General features: G+C 35.9%; 1 protein-coding gene and 1 long non-coding RNA gene across 7 annotated transcripts in view; one reads left to right on the top strand and one right to left on the bottom strand.

Annotated features, from left to right (window-relative positions):
* The window catches only part of DLG2 (discs large MAGUK scaffold protein 2), a 2,103,489-nt gene that overhangs the window by 1,555,595 nt on the left and 525,051 nt on the right, over positions 1–22,843 (top strand). The gene's annotated exons all lie outside the window — the stretch shown is intronic.
* Positions 21,149–22,843, bottom strand: part of LOC121039480 (uncharacterized) — a 15,745-nt gene continuing 14,050 nt past the window's right edge. Inside the window, exon 2 of the long non-coding RNA XR_005794817.1 lies at positions 21,149–21,989. This is a non-coding gene — a long non-coding RNA (uncharacterized LOC121039480). The remainder of the gene's footprint in view (positions 21,990–22,843) is intronic.

Here is a 22,843-nt window from a genome sequence, read left to right as displayed (position 1 = left end):
ACCTGTCAGCTCTTTCTCTTGAGATCTACTGCAGTAACACAACCAGGGTCAGCTCTTATGTCACAAATAGGTTGAAACATGAACTCTCGGAGAGAAAAGACTGTATCTCATAATGGACGGCAATCATTTTTGCTTTGTCAGCATGGCAAATTGGAAAGAGTACAGGCTGGGATGTCAGACTATGCTCAGTTCCTAGACATGATTCTTGGTAGTGGAAGTCCATAATCACGGACATTCCCTGAGTCTCAACTACATTTTCTGTAAATTGAAAATAATAATACCGGTGTCAAAGTGTAGTTTTCTAGGTTAAGGTAAGGGCACACGTGAAGGAGGTAGCGAGTACATACCTGGCACATATAGACAATGGCAGCTCATATTATTTGTGTTCTAGAACTTAGCATCCATCTCTTAACAGTGCCCCATCCTGTTTGTAAAGTGACTCTCCATACCATTTGCTGACTTGGGACCCACACTGTCCAAGGACTACTGATTTAGGAAGAAATTGCAGAGGCTCAGCTCTCTTGGCATTGGGGGCCCTTGAAGTAGTACCCACAGTCAGAAGTCCCCCTCTAATTGCCTCTGTAATTGGCTCTAGCATGTTAAAGCTTTGAAAATGTTGTAACCAACAGAGCTGCCCACACAGTCATTTAATGGCAATAGTTATAATTGATGGTCTTTATATTCAGAGAAGGTTCTCAGAGAGCTTTGAAATGAGAGACATTGTGGAGGGGCTGTGCAGATAGCAATACAAATGCCCTTGCCCACAAGGCATGAAAGACAAGTACTGAAAATGAAAAAAAGAAAAATAGCCAAGCAGTTCAGTTGCAGAAATAACTCCTGTGACTTCAAAACATTAAAAATAAAACCGCTTTCCTTGTGTGCCTGTCCTTGATAGTGATTTCATCTTTTTAGTTGCCTTTCAGCTTGTTTTATTTCCAGCTGTGAGAGATAGAAGCCTCTGAATTAAGAGGTTTTTTTTTCCCTTTCTCAGTATATACACATTTGTATATACACAGGTATACACATAAAAAATAAGTTTATTATATGGTCAACTAATATATAGATTTCTGTTATAACATTATTTTGATATTTCTATTAACATATATTTCTTTAGTGATAAGTACAGATTCTTCTGTATAAATACAGTTGTCTCTCATGTATATATTAATAAATGTAAATAATACCTACGCACACACCATCTTCAACATATGCCTAGATTTATGTACAGCCTGGATGTCAGACTTCTCTGCCCTCTGGAATCCCCCTTTCATTTAATATTCCATTAGAATTCAGGCCATCAGCCTGCATGCTGAGAAAAGTCCCATACCCTCCACAAGCATTTGAGATCCTGGCCACCTCTAGCCTTCTCAGTGGTCTAAACCACAGGAACTTCTCTCCTGTGCCTTTCTCCTTAGTCCAAACACTGTCATAATTTTGCCAAGTCTACTCTCAGTTAGTTTACGAGGGCTGCCATAACTAAATACCACAGACCGGGTAACTTAAACAACAGAAATTTATTGTCTCACAGTTCTGAAGACTACAAGTTTAAGATCAAGGTGTTGGTAAGGTTGCTTCCTTCTGAGGGCTGTGAGGGAGAGTCCGTTTCCTGCCTTTCTCCTCACCTCTGGTGGTTTGCTGGCAAATTTTGGTGTTCCTTGTCTTTATAGATGTACCCCTCCCCAATCTCTGCCTTTGTCTTCACATGGTGTTCTCCCTGTGCGTGTCTGTCTCAGTGCCCCCTTTTTATAAAAACACAGTTAAGTTGGCTTAGAGCACACTCTAATGATGCCATCTTAACACAATCATCTGCAAAGTCTGTGTTTCCTAATAAGATCACAGATACTGGGGTTAGGATTTAAACATCTTTTGAGGGGGGGGTGCAAAATGCAACACATAATACCCCCTCCCTCAAAAAAAAAATTCTTACATCTTTTCTCTCCACACCTACCAGGGAAACATTCCAAAATCCCTAATCTCTTATTTTGTAGAAAAATGGACCTCTCTTTTTGTTTCATCCTCTCCCAGCTAGTTCACTCTTGAGGACTGTTTTGACAAAATTAAAAGTCTACCTACCCCAGTGTTTTCTCTAATCAAAAACATTGACTTAACATTGAATTTTTACATTTCTTTAATAAAACAGCCAGCTCAAACTAAAGTCACCCTTCAAAAGACTTTTTGTTCTTACCCTTTCCTAACTTGTATATGATCTCTACAAATACATATGCACATAGAGAATAGTGAACACTGTATTGTGTGTCTTGTACCATATTGTTGGGAAATAAGACACAGATACAGAAAAGCACATACAGTAAATGTATAGCTTGCAGAGTTATTTCTATAAAATTATTATAAGGCAAACATGCTAGAACCACCAAGTGAAACAAGAATAGAATGTTGCCAGCCAGCACGGCCTCTCTGGGCACCTATTATAAGCACAGCTCCTTCCCTCTTTCTGAAAGTAACCCCTACCTGACTTTTACAGTAATCATGTCCCTGCCTTTCTTTGTTTTATCACCCATTTCTTTATGTATTTATGCATCCCTAGATATTTTTATTTTAGTCTTGTGCAATTTTTTTTAGATCAAAATGTCTTTTACGTCTCTTCTAATCTATAGAATCCCATCCCATAATTTTCTTTTCCCTATACTTTACCTGCTGAAGAACACAAGTCATTTGTGGAGTTTCCTTGTCTGCACATCTCTGCTGTACTTTTGATGTAGTTCAACATGTCTCTCTCTCCTCTGTAGTTTCCACAAATTGGCAGGTGAATCCAGAGGTACAGTTAAACCCATGTTTGGCAAGACTGTAAGTGGTGGTATGCTCTTTTATAAGGGAGCAAGTAATACTAATTTTCATTCTTATTTAATGTTAGCAGCTATTGGTGTTCAATTCTTAAATATGTTGTTTCTTTAGAGGTGAAAAATGGTAATACTGAATTGGATCAATTTGTTTTCATTTACTATCTGGAATTATTTTAATAAGAGCCACTTTCCCTCATCTATCAGAGTTATAGAGATCATATATAACAGGCAGGATAAGTGATTCATTTTTCCTTTTATTTCTCCAGTTCACAAGATAATGAATTGGATCCCTGAAAAAGGTGACCAATTAGTTGTATTATTATCATTTTATTGTTACTATTGGTATTATGAAATTGTGGATTTAAACACAACTGAAACAAAGAGAAAAAAGACAGTGTATTAACAGAACCTCAGTAACCTGTAAAACAATGTTAAGCAGTTTAACATTTGTGTAACTGGAGTCCCATAAGGAGAGGAAGGAGAAATGAGTATGGAGAAATTATATATATATTGGCTAAATTTTTTCCAAATTTAATTGAAACATCAACACACAGATTCAGAAGCTGAGTAAATTCCAAGCAGAATAAATACAAACATATAAAATAGACTACTATAACAACAACAGATTTCAGGGACACAGAGCCGTTGTAGGAAACCAAAGATAAAGTAATAAAAGCAGCAGGAGAAAGCATTATGTCCACATTACAACCAGGAGAATGATGATAAGAATTACTACTGACTTCTCATCAGAAATAATAGAGGTCAGAGGCCAATGGAATGGCATTCTTAAAGAACTAAAAAATAATATGTAAGGTGCTTCAGTGTTTGGATCATGCCTAACACATAGTAAGGATTACATAAATTTTGTTGTTTTTGTTGTTATTGTTATTACTACCTTTATTATTAATTTTCTTCTTTAAGGTGGTAGAGACCACTGAATGAATGCAGTATCCTTTGTTCAGTACCTAAAGGAACATTTTAAAGAGTTACTTTCTTACAGAAAATATAATGCCATGGTTGTTACCTCACTGACATTATTTTAAAATACCTAGTTGGATAAATAAAACTGAAAGATCTTTATAAGATTTGCTGTTCTTTTTATTCAAGGCATGGATTTAGAACCTCTACTTTTATTAGATATATAATAAAGACATATTTCAAATATTTGACCTCAGACTGATAATTAGAAAAGAGAAAAATAAATGGATTTTACATAAAAGTATACTAAAGAAACTCTTTCTAATTGTGCCTGGTTTAATTTATATGTAACATGGCTTTTAAATCCCTGGTGAGTTAATTGTTCCTATTTATTTCCTTTGTTTATAATCTGTGAACTTGTAGGAGATAAGACTGTGCTTTATTAAATTAATGCATTATTCAAATAGAATAGTATTTGAGAAAGCTATGCTTCCATAAATTCCTCCTTTTAAATTCATGGGGCGCCTGGGTGGCGCAGTCGGTTAAGCGTCCGACTTCAGCCAGGTCACGATCTCGCGGTCCGTGAGTTCGAGCCCCGCGTCAGGCTCTGGGCTGATGGCTCGGAGCCTGGAGCCTGTTTCCGATTCTGTGTCTCCCTCTCTCTCTGCCCCTCCCCCGTTCATGCTCTGTCTCTCTCTGTCCCAAAAATAAATAAACGTTGGAAAAAAAAAATAAAAAAAAATAAATTCATTTGTGGGTGCCTTCCCATTTGAAATCATAATTATCTACGATGCTGAGTTGACATACTTTTTTTCTTTTAAGTGCCATTCTGTCTCTTTCTCTCCTTGGGACCTTTGCATACAGTAGTTTTTTGTTTTTTGTTTTTTGTTTTTTGTTTTTTGTTTTTGTTTTTGTTTTTGTTTTTGTTTTGCCTGGATTCCTTCTAAATACTCTTACCTGGTTAATTCCTCCTTTTACTTCAGAACCCAGTAGAAAAAATTACTTCTGTTGAGGAATACCCTCCTGTCTGTTTTCAGAGTATGGTGTTTCTCTATGAATCCATTTGCTTATTTAGGCAGCATAGTATCAGTAAGCATAGAATCAGTAAGATTCCAGGCTCTAGATTCAATTATTTAAGTATGGATCTTGGCTCCACTGCATTCTTGCTGTATGACTTTGGATATGTTTTACTTGACCTCTGATGCCTCCATTTCCTCATCAACAAAATGAGGATAATAATTATACCTATCTCATAGGGTGATGTGACAATTTTTACAAAGTTAATATACACAAAGTTATTTGAGCAGTGTTTGGCATATGGCATTAATAATACTAATAGAATTTTCATATTGAATAATCTTCTTGACATATGCTTTACATATTAAGTGATCAATAATTATTGTATGAATGCCTAGACCCATGGCAGCCACTGATTCTGATCATTTTGTGTAAAATCAGTCTAATTAGTATTTATGGATACCTAGAGCATGGAATGATGCTAAGTTATTTCTTAAATAGATGAATAAGTAGGTGAATGATTAAATGAATGAAATTCAATATTGAATGCTAATCTATAAAAGTTAAAAGTATAAGGAAATTGATGTCATTTAGTTTACTTGAGAACAACTAACTTCTTAGGAAAAATTAATGAAGAGCTGTTCCTGAAAGCAGATGTATTCAAATGGGTAAACAGAGGAAGTTGAAGGGTGGGGATGGCTGTGCTTCCAGAATGAGAAGTAGCATTTGTGAACATGGAAATAGATGGTACAGAAGATGTTGGCCTTTCTCAACTCAAAATTAATTAAACACAAGGAAGACTGTCAGGATTACGGTTCACATATCCCAAAAATATGATTGATTTTACAATGGATAGTAGAAGAAAAAGTGCATTGTACAATTGTGTATTTTGCATGACCTTATTGGAGTATCATCTTCCCCATTTATCAGCTTTGGGAATGTGAACATATTATAAAACATGTGTAAAACTCCTAATTTGTTAAGTTAGAGTAATAGTTGGCCTAAGAATTAAATAAAATAATGTATGCAAAGCTCTCTAACAATGCCTTACACATGGTACACAGTAAGAACCTACTTATCTAATGGGGAAAAAAACACTGCTTGGCCAATTATTGAAAAATTCTTTAAACATTTTATTTTAATTTAAAACATGAATACATATGAAATTGCTGATTTTTCTTTAAAGTGGCCCTCAATTTTAGAGGTCCTTGCTATTTTTAATGTATAAAATATGCTAATAATCAAAAACATTAGGGATATAATCTAAGTGCCTGAATATTTCTAGACTTTGTATTTTTTTTCTCAGTCTTCACAGTTGCCCATATTAATTTGATAGCATTATAAAAATATGCATACTTTTGGGGTGCCTGGGTGGCTTGGTCGGTTAAGCGTCTGACTTCCGCTCAGGTCATGATCTCACAGTCCGTGAGTTCGAGCCCCGCGTCGGGCTCTGTGCTGACCGCTCAGAGCCTGGAGCCTGTTTCAGATTCTGTGTCTCCCTCTCTCTCTGCCCCTCCCCTGTTCATGCTCTGTCTCTCTCTGTCTCAAAAATAAATAAACGTTAAAAAAATTTAAAAAAAAATAAAATAAAAATATATATACTTTTAAAAAGTCTTTCTAAAACATTCACCTTACATTTTATAGAAACAATTCTTTCAGACTAAATGGGCTTGGTAACAAACTCAGATGAATTTTGTTAAATACACAGTCTGCTAAACAGGTATACAGTGCCACTTGGTAAGTGGACAGCTCCATTTGTTTGAGGAGCACAGTGAAGATATACTCAAAAGTAGCTTCCTAGCCATATATATCTAGCTTTCTCTGGCCTGGTCAAGACAACGATGAGTTTTTTATTAACTCAGCAAGTCATTAACTAAAGGAAGGAGACTTCTATACTATTGCTGCTGTTGAAGAGGTTAGATTAGTTCCATTTACTGAAATATCACTTTGGTAACATCAGCAATCACTCTGACATCCATGTTCTCTATAGAAATTTAGATATACTTCTTAGATTTTTACTTCACACCTCATGGTATAATTAATTATCTTCCATTCCAGACTCTGAATCCTGCAATATTAAGTACTTGTCCTCTTTGCGCATCCTTTCCAACCCAGAGCAGATACTAGGAGATGTCCAGAATAGATTGAAGTCTAACCGCCATGCCCCATGAAAAAAATTAGAAGAATCTGGATTTGCTGAAATTAAAACAAAGATGAAAAAGGATGGCTATGATGGCTGGCTTCAAAACCTCTGGTTTTGAAGAACCGAGTCTGACTTCTAGTTCAGGTTCTGCATTTAAAAAGCTTTGTAACTCTGGAAAATCACTTCATCTTTAGAGATCTTGGTTTCCTAAACTGTAAAAATTGGGGAGATAGAACAGAGATCTGGGGAATCCCTTCTAAGTTAGTTTTTCCTCTTATTTGAAGGGCTATCATTCATGTTCATAAGTGCTCTTACCTATTCTCTTTCCCCTCAGAAGACAGACCTGGGATCAGTAGGTAGAAACTGTAATAACATAGCTATTCAATTGACATGTAAAAAAAGATTCAATGATTCCATTTTGGTTGCAAAGTGTTCAAGGAAATGCTTAAATGACCATAGGCATGGACCTAGAGTGGGATTTGATTAGATTAACTCAGGGTCCTTTCCAATGATAATATTCTTTTTTTTATTTTGTTTTTTTTTTAAATATGACATTTATTGTCACATTGGTTTCCATGCAACACCCAGTACTCATCCCAACAGTTGCCCTCCTCAATACCCATCACCCACCCTACCCTCCCTCCCACCCCCCATCAGCCCTCAGTTTGTTCTCAGTTTTTAAGAGTCTCTTATGTTTTGGTTCCCTCCCTCTCTAACCTTTTTTTTTTTTTTTTAATATTCTTTGACTGTATAGATCAAGGGGCCAAATAAAGCAAGAGCTGTCAATTCCTTTTTGTTGAATTTTTCTGACTTATTCTGCTTTCTTTCCCTTTCTTCACATGAACTGTACTACCGAGAGTAATTTTAAATTTACTAATGCTTACATGCAATATATAAATGCCACAAACTGCAGCCATTGAATGAATCAGCAGCAGTCAAGGTCATGGATACTGGAAGTCTCATCAAGTTTTCCAGAGTGAACAGGAACCTAAGAGTAGCTTGACTACCTGATTGCTTACTGTTCTGTGGCAAAAGAGTCTGTGTTTCTGCTATCTTACAGCTATTGCACAATGGCCTGGAATATGTGAGGATATCTGCAGATGGATGAGGACAAAGAATAACTAAATCGTTTCATGGCAACTACTATGTTGGGGAGCTTATTTGTTCTTAGATGCAAATTGATCACCTTCAAAATATGCTCTTAGCAGATTTTGTTAGCCATGAAAAGTAAGAGAACTGTTCATTTAAAAGCTAGACAATGTGTTTAGTTTTTTCCTATATTTATAAGCCTTGAAGAAAATATCTTTTCCTTAGATTTTAATTAGGATAAAGAATAAGCTCAATCTAGCAAATTACTGCTTCAAAATCCAATTAATTGAATCATTTGGTGAAAATACAATATATGTTATATTTTACTTATTTTTTTATTAAAACATGTGCTATGGATATGCACATTTTATTTGATAATAAGAAAATATTAACACTAATGGTTGGAAGTATTTTTTAATGCCAAAATTTGAATATATTAACTACTCTTGCCTTCATAGATCATGTCCAAATATATTTGACAATAGTCATTGCCTCATTTGCAGTGGGCTGTGCTGTCACTGAGGGACTGAGGTTTTTCTTCACTCTCAAAAGCGTGGATTCAAATTGTTTTCATCCTTATATGCCATGCCTCGACCTCACCCTGGGAAGTTCCCTGAGGTATTACTGATTCACGTGGCTAAAAATACTAAATGCAATGAAGAATCTCCTCAAAAGGTATACCTTCAGAGCAGAAGAGTCAAAGTTGTTTTGTTTAATTGGCTTCCTGTATTCTCTAAATGTATATTTTAAAAAATATTACCAAAATGAAACCCTTTTAAGTTCACCCTACTCAACTGTTTTTTTTTTAATTTGCTATAGTGATCATAAAGACTTCTTATGCTTCTCAAAGGAAAATAGTGAAAGAATATAATTTATGAGACAAACAGAAAGATTATATAGTTTTATGATTAGCAATAATTTGAAATACAGGAATGTAATTACTTGGCTTTTAAAGTCTATCTTTAATGTGTTCAAGTATAAGACTTGGTAACACAGGGGCTCCTGGGTGGCGCAGTCGGTTAAGTGTCCGACTTCAGCCAGGTCACGATCTCGCAGTCCGTGAGTTCAAGCCCCGTGTCAGGCTCTGGGCTGATGGCTCAGAGCCTGGAGCCTGTTTCCGATTCTGTGTCTCCCTCTCTCTCTGCCCCTCCCCCCTTCATGCTCTGTCTCTCTCTGTCCCAAAAATAAATAAACGTTGAAAAAAAAAAAAAAGACTTGGTAACACAAGAGTTGTATACCTAGCTACACATTAAAATTGATTGAATCAATTTTAGCAACCACTAAGCACAAAAACACAAGCGTATAATTGATAACAATGGCATTCAAGTGTTTACACTCAATGGTAGGTGTTTTGATTTCTCTCATTTTGTAATTCATGTCAAATTAAAAAATAAAGAAACTACTTGAAATTTAGGTTGGCATAGTTCATTTGCTACAATACTTAAGAAAGGAGAAAGGACTCACCTAGCACATCAACTTTTAGTTTTATTGAAATGTACACATCACCAGTGTCATCATATGGAATAAGTGTCAGTGGTAATAATCATTGATGTCATTGAAATCTTCAAATAAATCTAAAATTTAACAACATTTATTACCATTAAAGCTGAGTTCTAGCTAATGTCCAATATGATAAACATTAGTACTTTCATCCCTTCCTGTTTAGATTTCTTTTCCTAAAAAAATTTTTTAACTTGTTTTTAGTGCTACTACTGCTAAGGGTAGTGTGCATTTGTAGAATGCTTTACAGTTTGCCAAACCGGAACTCAACACACAGATGGGGAGGCAGAACTGAACAGTAGTTAAAAGCAAAGGCTTCCAACACTGTTAAACAACAGTGGTGAGAGTGAACATCCCTGTCGTGTTCCTGATCTCAAGGGGAAAGCTCTCAGTTTTTCCCCATTGAGGATGATATTAGCTGTGGGCTTTTCATATGTGTCTTTTATGAGGTTTAAGTATGTCCCTTCTATCCCTACTTTCTTGAGGGTTTTTATTAAGAAACGATGCTGTATTTTGTCAAATGCTTTTTCTGCATCTATTGACAGGATCATATAGTTCTTATCCTTTCTTTTGTTAATGTGATGTATCATATTGATTGATTTGCAAGTATTGAACCAGCCCTGCAGCCCAGGAATGAATTCACTTGATCATAGTGAATAAATCTTTTCATATGTTGTTGAATTCAATTTTCTAGTATCTTGTTGAGAATTTTTACATCCATATTCCTCAGGAATATTGGCCTGTAGTTCTTTTTTGTGGGGTCTCTGTCTGGTTTGGGAATCAAAGTAATGCTGGCTTCATAGAATGAGTCTGGAAATTTTCTTTCCATTTCTATTTTTTTGTAACAGCTTGAGAAGAATAGGTATTAACTCTGCTTTAAATGTCTGGTAGAATTCTCCAGAGAAACCATCTGGTCCAGGACTTTTATTTGTTGGGAGATTTTTGATAACTGATGCAATTTCTTTACTAGTTATGTGTCTGCTCAAATTTTCTCTTTCTTCCAGTTTGACTTTTGGTAGTGTGTGGGTTTAGGAATTTGGCCATCAAGACAGTATGATATTGGCACAAAAATCGACACATGGACCAATGGAATAGACTAGAGAACCTAGAATTGGACCCACAAATGTATGGCCAACTAATCTTTGACAAAACAGGAAAGAGTATCCAGTGGAAAAAAGGCAGTCTCTTCAGCAAATGGTGCTGGGAGAACTGGACAGAAACATGTAGAAGAATGAAATTAGACCACTTTCTTACACCGTACACAAAAATAATCTCAAAATGGATGAAAGACCTAAATATGAGATAGGAAGCCATCAAAACCCTAGAGAGGAAAGAAGGTGCTAATTTCTTTGACTTTAGCCACAGCAATTTCTTACTCAACACATCTCCAATGGCAAGGGAATTAAAACCAAAAATGAATTATTGGGACCTCATCAAGCTAAACAGCTTCTGCACTGCAAAGGAAATAATCAACAAAACTAAAAGACAACCAATGGAATGGGAAAAGATATTTGTAAATGACATATCAGACAAAGGGCTAGTATCCAAAATCTATAAAGAACTCACCAAACCCCACACCCAAAAAACAAATAAACCATTGAAGAAATGGGCAGAAGACATGAAAAGACACTTTTCCAAAGAAGATATCCAGATGGCTAACAGACACATAAAATGATGCTCAACATCTCTCCTCGTCAGGGAAATACAAATCATAGCCACACTGAGATACCACCTCACGCCTGTCAGAGTGTCTAAAATGAACAAATAGGAAACTATAGATGCTGGCAAGGATGTGGAGAAATGGGAACCTTCTTGCACTGTTGGTGGGAATACAAACTGGTACATCTGCTCTGGAAAACAATGTGGAGGTTCCTCAAAAAATTAAAAATAGAACTCCCTATGATCCAGCAATAGCCCTGCTAGGAATTTACCCACGGGATACAGGAGTGCTGATTCATAGGGGTTACATGTGCCCCAATGTTTATAGCAGCACTCTCAACAATAGCCAAATTTTGGAAAGAGCCTAAATGTCCATCAACTGATGAATGGATAAAGAAATTGTGGTTTATATACACAATGGAATACTGCTTGGAAATAAGAAAGAGTAACATCATGCCATTTGCAGCAACATGGATGGAACTGGAGGAGGAAATGGAGGGTATTATGCTAAGTGAAATAAATCAGTCAGAGAAAGACAGATATCATGTTTTCACTCATATGTGGCTCTTGAGAAACTTAACAGAATACCATGGGGGTAGGGAAGAGGGAAAAAATAGTTACAAACGGGGGGGGGGTGAGGCAAACCCTAAGAGACTCTTAAAAACAGAGAACAAACTGAGGGTTGATGGGGTTGGGGGAGAGGGGAAAGTGGGTGATGAGCATGGAGGAGGGCACTTGTTGGGATGAGCACTGGGTGCTGTATGTAAGCCAATTTGACAATAAATTATGTTTTTAAAAAAAGTTAAAAAAAAAAAAAAAAAAAGCAAAGGCTTTGCTGCCAGACAATCTTGAGTTCATGTCCTGGCCCGTTGGTTTTTAAATTGCTGAAATTGAGAAAATTATATAACCTCTTTAATCTTTATTTTCTTGCTTGCACAGTGATATACCTGCTTCATTCTTTTTTTTTAAATAATGAGGTTAAATGAAATGAGGCATAATATATAAAATATGTTTACCATAGTGCCTGGCATATAGTAAATAATAAATAGAAATATTTTTGTTCCTCACAGATTTATGTCATTTAACATTCATTTGCTGAAGGAAAACCCCCAGAAACTCTGAACTATTTGGTGTTCATCTGGATAGCACCACTAACTTTTCTCCTACTAAAAGATCATCCACTTTAGTTGTTCTCTGTTGACCTCTTTGGAATCAAGTGAAACTCACACTTGATGAAACTAACAGGCAGCTTAGCTTTCCCTTGCTAAATCAGTCCTTCAAGTTATAGAGCCCAAAAATTGAAGAATAGATTAAAAAATATATACTATACAAATAATAAAATTGGAAGTCCCCAGTGTGCTCATTTTAGGATGGGAGATTTAGGAGCTTGAGTTAGCATTTTTATGGATATACATACATATATACTTTCACCTCTAGAATCATTGCTTGTAGATAATGTTTTTTGGTTTTTGTTTTGCATCTTTAATGCCAAAATATCATGGCAAAGGTAGAAGGAGAGGTTGAAATAAAATGAAGAATCACCATGATGCAAATGGGCATACTTTCCAAAATCTTAACAGATGCTTGCATCTTAACATTTCTGATTTTCTATGCATAGTTTACTTCAAAATCCCCAAGTCAGAGCCAATAGGATGTAGTACATTTCCCATTAACGTGGAGTAGGTTATAAGAAACTATAGTTAAGGAGTATAAGAATCTGAAATCTTTTAAGACTATTTGTTCAATAAGAAATTAACAACCCTGTTCTGTTTGTTTATTCAGTCAACAAATATTTATTGAGTGCCTAATATTTTCTAGTGAAAAAGCATTATAAAGAGAGGTAATTTGGGTAATGTCTATTTGATTCCCTCTGTGGGCAGAACTCTGAATGGAGACAGGACCAATAGATGAGGCTCAATACAAAAACAGTGATCCACCTCAGCAGCACCCTTTTCATCCTAGGATTTTAAATGATCCCCATCCCTCTTAGATCTGTATTAGTGTGCCCCGACACAGAGTTTAAACTTAATGCTGGAAGAAAGAACCAGCATACAAATTTATTTTTTATTGTATGGACTGATATCACCTGATTTGATTTGTCAACTTTTTTCTCTTACATTTGTCTTAAAAAAGTTAAAGCTCTTACACACACACACACACACACACACACACACACACACAGAGAAAGCTCTGATCACATTATTGATTGTACCATAGTTATTATTAAGTTGCTATTTCTCTAATTTTCTCCAATACACTTATAAAAAGTATTTGATGATCCTTTTGAGAGTGAAGGCTGTTCTAGAGCAGTGATTAAGCCAAACCCTTATTAAATCTCCATCTGCCCACAGCTGCCTCAGATAGCATGAACCTATAAGTTTAAAAGTTACGAGTTAGTTGTGTCAGTCATTGAGATATATTTATAGTTTCTGTACCTTTGGAATTTTTCTGCCAATTCCAGCACAGTTCCAAATGTACAGACATTATTAATTAAATTTCACATTATGTATTTGTGGAATCCTTATAAAGTTAAAGAACTCCAACTTACCCAGGTGTAGAGGAACTGGAGAGGATTCACTAAGAATATAATGTAAGAGCAAAGTATTAGAACCCAGATCTGTAACTTCATTTTCTTCCATGGGTAAACCCAATTCTCATGGTGAATGACAGTATTTTAAGAGTTTTTATTTTTTATTTTTTTTTAATTTTTTTTTTCAACGTTTATTTATTTTTGGGACAGAGAGAGACAGAGCATGAATGGGGGAGGGGCAGAGAGAGAGGGAGACACAGAATCGGAAACAGGCTCCAGGCTCTGAGCCATCAGCCCAGAGCCCGACGCGGGGCTCGAACCCACGGACCGTGAGATCGTGACCTGGCTGAAGTCGGACGCTCAACCGACTGCGCCACCCAGGCGCCCCTTTAAGAGTTTTTAAAATAAAATACACATTGATGTGACAGATGATCTCATAGCTTTGTGTCTGATAGCTAATTTTATATTTTAGTATTTTATTCTTTATACATTAATAATACATAAAGTCTCTATAAGCATATGTGATTTACAGTTTTTAAAAAAATATCATCACATTTGACTCTCATTACAATTTTGAGAGGGAAAGGGAATGGATATTCTTTGAATACTAATACTTACACTGTGTGGTTTCTTCTTGTACATTATAATTAATTTTCATTATAATACTATGAGATAGCTATTATCCCCCTGATAAAACTGATGCTGAGAGTAGCTTAACAACTTGTTACAAAGTCATACAGCTTTTAAATGGTAGAACCAAAGTTCGTGCCAGTAATCTTTCTACTATACCACACACTATCCATGGCATATATTATTATATCAATCTTACATATTAGGAAACAGACCTGATGAAAGTAAGTGAATTCTTCCCAAAAATCCATTTGCTGATTTATCATGGCATGTCTTTTTTTCTAGTTTTATTGGGATGGTGTTGACATACATCACTGTAAAAATTTAAGGTTTGCAGCATAGTGGTTTGACCTACACATATTGTGAAGTGATTACTGGAATATGTTTAGTTAACACTTATCATCGTATTTAGATACAATAAAAACAAAAACAAAACAAAACTTATTTTCCCTTGTATTGAAAACTCTTAGGTTTACTCTCTTTTTTTAAGTTTATTTATTTATTTTGAGAGTGCATGCATGTACATGTACATGAGCGAGGGAAGAGGGGCAGAGAGAGGTAGATAAAGAGAATCCCAAGCAGACTGCACACTGCCAGCCCAGAGCTCAATGTGGGACTTGAACCCATGAACCATGAGATCATGACCTTAGCCTAAACCAAGAGTCAAATGCTTAACCAACTGAGCCACCCAGGTGCCCCAGGATTTACTGTCTTATGAGTTTTCCTATATATGATACTGCAGTGTTAACTATAATCATTGTGATGTAAATTTCATCCCTAGTACTTATTTACCTTATAATTGGAAGTTTGTATCTTTTGACTACCTTCCTCCAAGCCCACCTCCAGAAACTCCCCTGCCTCTAGTAACCATAAATCTGATCTCTTTCTCTATGTGTTTTTTTAAATTTTTTTTAGATTTCACATAAAAGTGAGAAATAAAGTATTTTTCCTTAACTTATTTCACTTAGCATAATATTCTTAAGATTCATCCATGTTGTTGCAAATAACAGGATTTCATTATTTTTCATGGATGAATGATATTTCATGGCTGTGATAATATTCCAGTGTGTGTGTGTGTGTGTGTGTGTGTGTGTGTGTGTGTGTGTATAAAGCAACTTCTTTATCCATTCATCATCAATAGACACTTAGATTATTTCCATGTCTTAGCTATTGTAAATAATGATGCTATGAACATGGGGGTGGCAACTACATTTTGAGTTAGTTTTGTCTTCTTTTTAAAGTTTATTTATTTTGAGAGAGAGAGAGCAGGGAAGGGGCAGAGAGAGAGGGAGTGAGAGAATTGCAATTCACTCTGCCAGTGCAGAGCTCGATGCAGGGCTTGAATCCACAAACCATGAGTCATGACCTGAGCCAAAATCACGAGTCAGATGCTAAACTGACTGAGCCACCCAAACACCCTGAGTTAGTGTTGTTTTTATGATATATTCCCAGAAGTGGAATTACTGGACCATACAGTATTTATTTTTGTTTTTTTTTTTTTGAGGATTCTCCATACTATTTTTCATAGTGGCTATACTGATATACAATCCCACCAAGAGTGCACATCCTTGCCAGCATTTGTTATCTCTTATCTTTTGGTGATGGCCATTCTAAAAGGTGTGAGATGATATCTCATTGTGGTTTTGGTTTGCATTTCCCTAATGACCAGTGATGTTGAGCATCTTTACATGTATCTTTTGGTCATTTGTATATCTTCTTTGGAAAAATATCTATTCAAGTCTTTTACCCATTTGTTTGTGTGTTTTTTTTCTCTATTGAGTTTTCTGAGATTTTTATATAATTTGGGTATCAACCCCTTATCAGATATATAGTTCGCAAATATTTTTTTTCCCATTCTATACATTGTCTTTTCACTTTCTTGATTGTTTCTCTTTGTGAAAAAACTTTTTAGTTTGATATAGTCTCACCTTTTTATTTTTTAATTTGTTGCTTGTGCTTTAAGTGTCATCTCCAAAAAATTATTGTCAAGACATAAGTCAAGAAACTTTTTTCCCTATGCTTTCTTCTAGGAGTTCATGGTTTCAAGTCTTACCTTTAAGCCTTTAGTTAATTTCAAAATAAATTTTGTGAGTGGTATAAGATAATGGTCAAAGTTTCATTCTTTTTAATGTGAATATCCATATTTTTTCCAGCACCATTTATTAGACTGTCTTTTCTCCATTAAGTATTCTTGACTCACTTGTCAAGCATTAGGTGACAATGCTTGGATTTACCTCTAGTATTTCGATTCTGATCCACTAACCTATTTGTCTGTTTTAATGCCAATACCATACTGTTTTGGTTACTACAGCTATATAGTATAGCTTGAAATCAGGAAGTGTGATGCCTCCTGCTTTGTTCTTCTCTCTCAGCATTGTTACTCAATCCTTAAAAAGATGCAAATATATAACAGTATATCTTTGTGAAAATTAAACCTACTTGGATGAAAGTATAAGATTAAAGCCAAAGGCACATGCTGCATGTTTTGTGCAACTAGTTATGTAACATAGAATAGATTTTTATAAAGATCAGAGGACTTGATATAAATATATTTCATCTTTAATTAAACAGATTTTATGGCAAAGCAAAGTTATATTACTTCAGTTGTTGTACAATTGAAGACATTAGCACTTGTCATAGGTAATGTAATAAGGGAATCTCTGTTACTCAGTGGTTCCAAACATTTTCTTTGGCATGTCTGAAATCATACAATAAATTCTGGAAATATTGGTGAACCACTTTATAAATCTGTCCGATAGTAAGTTCCTCATTGTTTGATGGTGAGTACAATGTCCTTGCAAAAAGAGGTACTTGTGTAATTATTTCAATTACGTAATTCTCACTCTTTCATAGGACCCAAGCTGAATCTAGATTTTCCAATTATCTCCTTTGCAAAGAGACCCATAAGGATAATCAAATGAAACACTGAGACCAGATATCTGCTGAAAATGCCCATTTGAAACTGATGAATTACAATATGCTGATAAATGAATTTATGAATTTAGGGTTAACTGTTTAGATTCTTAGCAGATTACAACTGCCTGTGGATGTTATATTTTTAAATTTCAGAGTTTAGTTTTATGAATAGGCTGTGACAAAGAAGGAACGGGGAGGGGGGACCAGAAAAAGCTAATATGTTTCAAACTAGATCATGAACATAGGATTGAGAAAAAAAAGTTTCTCCAAAATGTGTTTTAATGAGTGATAACTGAATATAGTGAAGAACAAAACACTAAAATGTGAGAAAGAAGTAAATTATGCTTTATTATAAAAAATAGAACATCGTCTTGACCACACAGATTACAGTTTAATGTATTTTCAAACAACAGCCACCACTAATGAAGAAAATTAAGAGATCAAACCTGGTCATGTCATTCCCCTCCTTAAAACTCTTCAAAGGCTTCCCATTGCATCTAATACAGTGTCCAGACTTAACACAGCACCTCTGGAACCTCTATTTGACTTAGCTTGTCTTCTTATTATCTCCTCCTAACCCATTGGCTTGGCTCCTTTGACTGTAATGATCAAGGCTGTGTATACTTTTCTAGAAGTTCTGCTTAGAATTCCTCTCAATGCCTAGAATTCCTCTTACTGCTTGGAATTGTTCTCCCTCTCTTCTTCTAGCCATTTAACAGGACTCAGCTCCACTATCACTGTCTCCAAAAACTTTTCCCTGACCTTACTGTCTGCCATTCCTCTAAAGCACTGGTTTATGAGCTCCTTGAGGACAGGAACTGTGTCCTCTTCATGTTTATCTTTCCCATTGCTGGTGTCATGTATTGAATTGAGTCCTCCCAAAATATTTTGAATTCTTAAATCATAGTACCTGTGTATATATATTCTTAACTGAAAATAGGGTTTTTGCTGATGATCAAGTTAGAATGAGGTCATTATGGTGGGCCCTAATCTGATACGACTGGTATCCTTATAAAAAGAGGAAAGTTGGACACAGGGTCACACACACACAGGGGACATCATGTGAAGATGAAGGCAGAATTTGGGGGGGCATATTCCTATAACCCAAGGAATTCCAAAGATGTCCAGCAATCCACCATAAACTAGGAGAGAGACAGGAAGCAGATTTTCCTCCACAGTCCTCAGAAGGAATTGCCCCGCTGATGCCTTGATCTGCACTTCTGATCTTCAGAATTCTCAGACGAAAAATTTCTGTTAAGGATTCCAGTTTGTGGCACTTTGTTCGGGCAGCCCTATAAAACTAATAGCGAGTAGAACTGAGTGTTTTTAGTGAATGAATGAAATAACCTACCACTTTATTTTACTAACCTGAACCCTTTCCCTGCACAATTAAGGCATGCTCATGAAAAAAGTATTCAGTGATCTTTATTTAATTCATTAATTGATTTTAAAAATTAATTTTGAAATATCTACTTCATTTATAACATGCCTGGGGAACATAAATAAAAGCATTATTATTCCCTCTACCTTCAGAATGATAACTGTCAGCATAGAGGGGGGATGAATTTTTTTTATGGCACAGCTGGCAGTTAGATGGTACATACAATAGCAATTGTTTATGGCAGGTACCTTTTCTGGTTGGTTGGTGTCCATACTACACCAGCTATTACCTGTTCTAAATATCAAAACTTCCTTTAAATAACTATAATTAAATGTAGAAAATGATGTGTCATTAGAAGATAGCATCCTATGTGGTCATGGAGAGAGATTACTTTAAATTTAAAAGGGTGGGGATTAGGAAAGACTTTGCAGAGACCTATTCAATTAACCCTTCACGTTTTCCAGTCTGCTTTCCCCAGCAACAGCCCTGCCAGCTAGGACATTCCCATCAATCTTCAACATGTGAGATAATTTTTACATCTTTTAAATCATCGTTTGCTTTGATGGCTTTTATTCAGAGGTGAATGTTAATGACCTTGGTTTGCAATGGCAGCTAGAATTGACCTGGGAAAACCACACAGACAGATGCAGTTGATAGGTAGAGGCAGTGTCTATCACTTAGGTTATATTTCAGTGCTGGAAGCATGGAGGATATTCCATTTCAAGTACAATAAAACAGACTGTAAAACAGTAAGAAAGCATCTAATTACATTCTGTCATATGGTCCCATGAGCAGTCAACTATGATTGGAACTGGTATTTCATTTGTAAGGATGAAAGCAAGTTATGTTGATCATTCTTGGAGTTAACAGAGTAAATATTTTCATATTTTTCTATTGTTCCTTTAAACAAAATAGACACTGATGTACTCTCCATTAATTCTTAGGCATTCAACATAGTTATTGGCACATTAAAAATATTCATTATGAGTTATTCTGGTGCATTTTTTTATTGAGTAAAGTACTCAGCTGAAGTGTACACATCTCTGTTAATGTGATATGCTTTAAATTTAAAAGAATACCTATGCCATATGGTCATTTGGTCTTTTAACCATTCAATCATTAAACTATTTATTGAGAAATTACTATATGTGAGTGCCATGCTAAATATGGTCTATTTTATGCAACTCCTGCTTTCTAGGATCATATAATTTAGTTGGAGAAACTCAAAGCACAAAAAAAAGATTATTTTGTAAAGTTACTTAATCTAACTACTTACACTTTCTATGCTTATACCCAGACAATTGCTAAAGGAAAAAAAAAATACATATCAGAATAGTGCAATCATTAATTTGTAGTCATTAATTAGACAATCAACAATTCCTTACAATTTTTCTGAATTTCTGTAATCAATTATCCCTTCTATTTTCTATAATAGCTCTTTCAAACTTCCGCACTTTCTTCAAATCTCTAACCTCACTAATTCCCTCATTCTTGGCTTAATTTCAAACAAGCATAATTTCTTGTTATCAGAGTAAATTGAAGATGAGAACTCCTTTAGTGTCCTGACATTAAACCTATTATCCTAACCTTTATCTGTGTCATCCTTTTGTCTTCCCTTCTAATTCAGTGAAGAAAGTGTCTTCCTGTCCCCAGTCATTCATTTATCCCAAACTATTTCTTAGGTTCAGTCCACGGACTAAGTGTACATTGGTGAGTACAAAAGTTAGTTTCTTCTCTTGGAGCTAGTATTTTGCTAAAGACTATTTGTTGCTTTCCCCTGAATTATTTTCATTTTGTCAAACTGTGGGTCTTTTAATGCATTTTTCCCTCTGCAGGATGTTCTCTCCCCAATTCCTCCTTTTTATCCTGGGTCACTTTCATCTTCCAGGTCTCAGATTGGATATTAGGACCTCCAGTCAGCCTTCTCTGACACTCAGGATAGGCAACCCACCTCTCTGTGCCCGTAGCCCCTGTTCCTCTCCCACCAACACTTACCACACTGAGGTGGTTTGGTTTTTCTCATTTCTTGTCCTCCCCTCCACTAGAAAAGAACCATAGATCTCTGATTCACTGATATAATCACATTGTTTAGGCTAGTCATCAATAAATGTTTGTTGAATTGGTTAACTCATTCTATTGAAATAGAAGTGAAAAGGCTGATATATATCATTGGTTCTACTAGAGTTCAACTTAGAAATGAAGTTCCCTTGTGAGTTTGAGTTGGCAAAGACCTGAGTGTTCTTGAAAATTAAGTTGGTGAAGGTATTTCAAATGCGGAGAACAAGGGTAACAACACAAGCTAAATCAAAACACTACAGCAAGGTCAGCTTGCCTGGGGGAAGCTTAGTAGCAGGAAATAAGGAATAGTGAGAAAGGGTATGCAGAGTTCCTACAGAAAGTCAACAGTGATAGACAATTTCAAGTAATAGAGCAACATGACAAAAAAAGAATTTGGAAAAAAAATAACCCCTAAAAATATTTGCAGAATAGATCAGAGAATCAGGCAGGGAAAGATTGGAATCAGGGAATGTGGTCATGAGGCTTTTACAAGAAAACAGGCATGATTGGATAAATACTTGGTTTATTGAAATAGTCGTAGAGAGAGGAGTTTTACATTCACATTTATATTTGTATTCACTGAGGCTTCTGACAAAACATAATAACTACTGTATTATACTTTATTACAATAAATATTGCCCAGTAACTGTCTGCCAGATATTATAATAGTCTCTGGGATCTACTGGTGAATAAGCGTGATGTCAAACATTAAACAGCTTCCAGTTCAATCTGAAATATTAATTTAATTGGAAAACACAGAAGACAGGAAAGGAGGTCAGTTTTGAAGGGAAGTTATGAGTGCATTCTTTCAAGCTTAGGAGTTTAAGGCGAGAAATCAAGTGATGGAGGTACAGGAAGTTTGGACACCTAGCCATGGTAAATGAGACAAGAAAGAGAGTATAGAGAGAATGAGATTTTGTGGAATATACTTTGGAGAATATTATTTTAGAGTTATGGTCATCAAATTTAGCATGCATCCCTGGGGTTTCTGATTCAGGATATCTGGCATGGGCCCTCAATTTTGCAAATCCAACAAGCTCCTACATGATGCTAATGCCACTGGTATGAGGATCACATTCTGAGAATCACTGTTCCACAGCAATAAAATGAAGATAAATAAAATGAGGAGAGAAGTAGTAAGAGAAATAGAGAAGAAACAGGGCAATCTCATGTTGTGAGTATAGGAATGAAAAATAGGTAATGTTTTATGTAATGCAGAAAGAGCAAAGGCCCATCAAAATTTTTCTGGCCTTTTGGAAGAAAATTCTGTATTACTGGCTGGGCTCTTTGCCTGCTGGAACTGGTTCGTAGTTACCTCAGTCATCTTCATCACAGGAGAGAATGACACTAAAACAAAAAATAAAAATAAATAAATAATAAGTAAGATTTCCATTGGAAAGAAAGGAGATAGATATGCACAACCACTCAGACCATAAAGATTAGATGCTGTCTTAGTTTACTGGGACTACTGTAACAAATTACCACAAACTGGGTGACTTGAAACAACAGAGTTATCTTCTCAACATTCTGGAGCCTAGATCTGAGATCAAGGTATCAGCAAGATTTATTCCTCTGGAGAGCCCTGAGAGAGTTTGTTCCATGTCTCTTTTTCGGTGGTTGCTTGCAGTCCTTGGCACTTTTAGGTTTATAGATACATCACCACAACCTCTGCTTTGTCATCACCTGCACTGTTTCCTGTGTGTCTGTTTCTGTGTCTAAATTTTCATCTTCTTACTAAGAAAGTATAGTCAGCATAAACTCATCATAAATTGATTACATCTGCAAAGACCCTGTTTCCAAATAAAGTCACATTCAAAGTCACCAGTTACCTAGGACCGTAACATATTTTTTGATGGGACATAGTTCAACTCAGCAGATGCCACTTGAGTCAGTTGTGATGTATTGAGCAAGATGGATAAAGATTGAGAAGAATGTTTCTGATAAGAAAACAGTAATGTGGTGCTGGCACGTCTGGGTGGCTTAGTCAGTTAAGCATCCGACTTCAGCTCAGGTCATGATCTCAAGGTTTGTGGGTTCAAGTCCTGAGCCCAGCTCTGTGCTAACAGCTAAGAACCTGGAGCCTGTTTTGGATTCTGTGTCTCCCCTCTCTCTTCCCGTCCCCTGCTCACACTCTGTTTCTGTCTCTCTCTGTCTATCTCTATCTCTATCTCTATCTCTATCTCTATCTCTATCTCTATCTC

This window comes from Herpailurus yagouaroundi, unplaced genomic scaffold, assembly GCF_014898765.1.
Source record: "Herpailurus yagouaroundi ecotype Mexico unplaced genomic scaffold, PumYag 180, whole genome shotgun sequence".
Taxonomy (NCBI): Eukaryota; Metazoa; Chordata; class Mammalia; order Carnivora; family Felidae; genus Herpailurus; species Herpailurus yagouaroundi.
This window is presented reverse-complemented; position numbering and strand designations above follow the sequence as displayed.